Consider the following 5,797-nt stretch of genomic DNA (forward strand, 5'->3'; position numbering starts at 1 on the left):
CGGAACTGAACATGCGCATTGCGAATTTTAGGTCTTCTATACCTTTCTCTCTCGCACCTATCTTGGCTTCAGCCCAATGCATTGGCGGTATAGGCAATAAGTGTTCCATGTGTATATGTTCTAAGGGTCAGCGTTAGATTTTCTTGGAAAAATATTCCAAGCGGACACTATCTACGCTGATACTCCACTGTTTGTCCGCAATCGGATCGGTGCGCAATCGGGTCTGTGCGTAATCGGGTCCGCGTGCAATCGGGTCAGTGTGCAAACGGGTCCGTGTCCGATTGCAACACTGGCTGCGTTCCGTTTCACGCATAATGCGCATGCTGCATTATTTATCCTTGTTATTCACCGAATGTTAAACAAGGATAAATGATGCGTTATGCACATCATGCGTGAAACGGAACGTTGCCACCATGTGTCCAATCGGGTCCGTGTCCGATCGGGAAATCCTGTCGTGTCCGATTGTTAATGTGCGCAATCAGGCCTCACTCGCACTGATATAGAGGCTGTCAGCATCCCAAGAGCAGCGCAGTTACTAGAGCACGAAAAACTAGGGGATAGAAAATCTTCCCAGTTCCTTCGTCACCTGCAAATACTGAGGCGTTGTCTACAATATGCGAAGTAAGCTTGGTTTAAGGAGTACGAGTAAGAAATTGATCAATCACAGTCGATTGTAAAAAGAATAATCGACTATGATTGGTCAATTTCTTACTCTTAGGGTGCTGTCACATACGGCGTAACTTGCGTAAACGTAACTTGCGCCGACCAATCATATCATTTCACTTGAACATCAGTTTCTGTCTAGTCACTTTATGCTTTTTATGCTATTTTGTTGTTACGCCGAAACATGATAGAACCACTATGAGTCGAATCTAATTTCTGGCTCATTTTAGTTTATTTTGTCTGAAAAAATACACAAGGGTTTCGACTTTGCAACAGTACAATTATAAAAGTCGTGCGCCCCTTTGCATCGCGTGAAAAGTCGAAACCCATGTGGGACAGTACAATTATAGACCTCATTTTGCCTCTGTGACAGATTTCCTAACCTCAATAGTCATCAACTTTAACGCTTAATATCTCAAATCACAAGGCAGAACGACATTTTTTTGCCAGATTCTTTTGTTTCATGCAAAAACGCGCCGAATAAGCCTAAGAGTGGTTTCACAAAATTTTCCGATTTTAATAATTTATTCGATCATCCGCTCATATATACGCGATGGAAAGGTACCGGTTCTCCATGAGGCGTACTTTTCGAGATGCGTAGGTTACGAAAACCAATCGTAAATTCATTTAGCATTTCTGTTAGAGTGTACAACAGAAATTCTAATCAGCAATGGTTGCATTATGCCCGTGTCACACTACGGATTGTGAACGCGGATCGGATTGGGATTGCGAATCGCGGATCGGAACTCAGCCAATCAAGACAAGGCAGTTTCGGATTCGGATTGTAGATTACAGAAGAGACGGCTCTCTATTTTTGCGATTCGTAATCGTAATCCAAGCCAATAAAACATCGAGTTTGGTCACGTGACCCATTTATGATGGCTGAATAAGCATCGTTTGTGTGGTTAGGTTACCTGTGCTCATCATAACTCGATACAATGGATCCCAAATTTCGGGACGCAACTTTTAAAACCGTTTTATCGAGAGAGAATGTACATAGCAAACGTCGACAACACGACATTTGCGATACAGCATATGTTGCAAATTGAATCCGTAGTCCGTACCATGGTCCGTAGTGTGAACGAAGAATCCAAATCCGACGATCCGCAATCCCAATCCGATCCGCGTTCGCAATCCGTAGTGTGACACGGGCTTTAGTTTCGCATTTCTCTAATTTTCCGCGAAATACGTTGAATGTGAATGCGGGCTTTCAGAATGGCGTATTCTAGTAAATAAAAAATAACGTATTCTAGTAAATTACTAGAATACGCAGGTTACGCCGCATGTGAGGCGTCGTCTACAATACACGGAGGAAGAAGTAAGAGTAAGAACTTGACCAATCACAGTCGAATGTGAGAAGAATAATCGACTGTGAAGGCCCGTCTACAATACACGGAGTAAGAAGTAAGAGTAAGAAATTGACCAATCACAGTCGATTATTCTTCTCACATTCGACTGTGATTGGTCAAGTTCTTACTCTTACTTCTTACTCCGTGTATTGTAGACGGGCCTTGACGGCACCCTTACTTCTTAAACCAAGCTTACTTCGCGTATTGTAGACAACGCCTGACAGGCACTACCGTATCTGATCAACTACTCCACACCCTGTGGTTGGGACGCTTGCCATCACAGATGCAAGTCATTATAGCAACTAGGACCGAAGACCGGCTAAGTCGACCGAGGTAGCCGATCGAGGTAGACAAGATCCACGAAGTCACAAGAAGGACAGTCGTGGTCGTCACATCAACTACAGCGGAAGCAGCAACTCCAAAAACCTTGGAGTGCAAGTCTAAGAGTTAACAAAACGAGTCGGCTCACTAACCATAAAGCTCACGAAGGTAAATAAACGTGAGCAGAAGCCGAAGCCGCAGCAGAAGCACCCCCCAGAAAGATATCTGTTACTATCATCGACGATTTGGAGCCGAAGCAAAGAAGTGCACCAAACCCTACAACTTCCAGGAAAACAAGGAGGATAGTCATTAAAGGCGGTTAGCGACTCAAGTCCCACTACCAGCCGCTTGTTCATGACAGATCGTACCTCTAAAATAAGATACTTCATTGATACAGGCTCCAATTTAAGCGTCTATCGACGGACGCACGTACAAGACAGACAAAACGCAGCAACATACTAACTGTACGCAGCAAACGGATCCGTGATCACTACATACGGATACATCACGCTACAACCTGACTTTGGGTTACGCCGCGATTTCCCGTGGCGATTCATCATAGCTGTCGTCACACAGCCTATCGTCGGTTCAGACTTCCTAGCGAAGTACCATCTGTTATCAGATGTATGTAAAGAACAAGCAGCTGATTGATAGAGAAACGAAACTCACTGCAAGAGGTTCACTTGCCGTGAATTCAGTAGAGTCGGTGAAAGCCATTATTAAAGAAACGTCATATCACGACATCTTGGCCAAGTTTCCATCAATCATAACGCCCGCATAATCAAGGAGAACAGTTAAACTAGAGCACTATAATATAGGTATTTGCATCCGCTATTTTTAATTCTCTCTTCAACCTTCTCTCTTCTCTCTTCAATTTCTTAGTTTAACGGCGGAGTGGAGAGAGAGTAATGGATTAAGGAAAGGAGCAAGAGAGTGAGAAAAAGACTAAAAATGGCGGATGCGAATACTCATATTATAGTGCTTTAGTTAAACACTCCACGATGCATCATATCACTCAGGGTCAATTGGAAGCTTGTCAACCTAAACAGCTAGCACCAGATAAACTATAAGCAGTAAAGGTGGAATTCAACTTACTTCTTCAAGAGGGAATAATTCAGCCTTCAAAGAGTCCATGGTCATCCCCGTTATATCTCGCACCTAGAAAGGGGGAACATGGAGGTCATGCGGAAACTACCGCAAGCTAAACACAAGAACCATTCGATAATCCCGATCTCACACATCGAAGATTTCACCCATACTCTACACGGTAAAAAAGTTTTCTCAACATTAGATTTGGTCCGGGCATACAATCAAATTCCAGTACATGAAGACGATAGAGCGAAGACAACTATCATTACGCTATTCGGTCTATTCAAATTTCTATACATGCCCTTTGGATTAAGAAACGCTGCACAGACATTTCAGCGTTTCATAAACAAGGTACTACACGGCCTCGAGTATTGCTATGTATATATCGACGATAAATTAATCGCCTCAAACTCAGAAGAGGAACACAAGGAACACTTTAAAGAAATATTCATGAGACTAGAAAATTATGGCACCCAATTAAACGTGGCAAAATGCGTTTTTAGAGTACACCAAGTCAAATTCCTTGGATACCTGGTCTTAGCGGAAGGTACACAGCTACTCTCGGACAAAGTGGAGGCTACCAAAAACTTTCCAAAACCATAAACAATAAACCAACTAAGACAGTTTTTGGGAACTATAAACTTTTATAGACATTTCATCCCTGGAGCTGCAAAAGATCAAGTAAGACTAAACGACGTACTTGGAGGACTCAAGACAAAAGGCAAAACTCTGATCGAATAGAAGACGGAACTAGAAGACGCATTCTTTAGATGCAAAAACAGCCTTTTAAGAGCAATTCTGCTCGCACATCCTTATCTGAAAGTGGAACTAACATTCATAACAGATGCTTCCGACACTACATTAGGAACAGTTTTGCAACAAAAAAGAAGCCATTAGTCTTTCTGAGCAAAAAATTCAATCAAGCGCAAACAAAATACAGCCCATACAATCGGAAATTGCTGGCAATCTATATAGCAATAAAATACTACCGACATATGCTGAAGAACCGCCCATATAAAAATTTTTCACCGTTTTTAAACCTTATATGGACCGTTTTTAGCCCGTTTTTTGCCCGTTTTTAGCCCGTTTTTGCCCGTTTCTTGCACTTGCAAGCACTCGCAGTGTATCATGAAGGAACGGTAGTGAGTATACACGAGTACGCAATGAGTATTTTCGAGGAGATTGCCCGTTTTCAATACTCGTTTTTCCGCTGATGAATGACAAACGTATACGCAAGTATGATCATGAGTATTTTTGAGGGAATCGTCCGTTTTCAATACTCGTTTTTCCGCTATGAGTATTTTTGAGTGGATTATCCGTTTTCAGCTGATGAGTGAGAACACGTTAATACGAGGTTTCTCTTTTACTCGTACATTTACTTATCACTTATTAATTACCATATTCGTACGATTTCAAATAAATTAAAATAGAATTTATATAATAATTCATTATTTATTATTATATACATATATATACGAGTATGCAGGACCCGGCACATACATATTCCTCATGAAAAAGTAAATTGAAAATCCTAATAGCAAAATCTTAAGGCATCAATAGTTTTCAAACGGTGAGCATTTGAAAATGACCAACCACAGGACATGAAATTCGCGCCGTCAGGGGCGGCGCAACTAACAAGCGATCGGTCGCGCGAACGCTTTGACGGACGTATCGCTCAACGGCACCGAACGAGTATTGCAAAGTTTCGTGAAATTTCTATATTAACTACTGCCGTATTATTAAATTTTTGTAACAAAAATTTTTTAATAAAATTAATAATTAATTTAAAAAAATATAACTAATATATTTACGCTCGCGCGCACGCGCGCGCGCGTGTGTGTGTGTGCATACACATCAGAGTTCTAGTTTAATCTACCACGTCTTTTAATTATTTTTGAAGGGTAATTACATTAAAAATAAAATATATTTAGAAAAAAATTGTTTACTTTGAAATAATCTCCTAATCTGCATGCAAAAGTATTAAGATAGACTTGTCAAAATATTAATAATTTACAAGGTATATTACACTTTATTCAGGTATAACATGTTTCATGAACTATTTTTAACAGTTGTACTTTAATATTTTTATGCACAGAATAATGAATTAAATCAATTAGTTAATCATTCAAAATATGTAAAATGTTAATGTCTAATGTCTTTTTGAGGTGTGTGTGTGTGTGTGTTTATATATATCTGAACATATAACATTACATATATGTATATAACTCATACACAATGTATTAAATATAATTACTATATAATAATTATAATCTTTCATCAGGGAATGGAAGTAACTCGTTACTTGTAACGAAGTTACAGTTACAAGTTACTTTTTTGGTAACTTTACTAGTAACTGCGTTACTTTTTTTCTTTGG

Source organism: Trachymyrmex cornetzi, unplaced genomic scaffold (assembly GCF_001594075.2).
Source record: "Trachymyrmex cornetzi isolate Tcor2-1 unplaced genomic scaffold, Tcor1.1 scaffold190, whole genome shotgun sequence".
Taxonomy (NCBI): domain Eukaryota; kingdom Metazoa; phylum Arthropoda; class Insecta; order Hymenoptera; family Formicidae; genus Trachymyrmex; species Trachymyrmex cornetzi.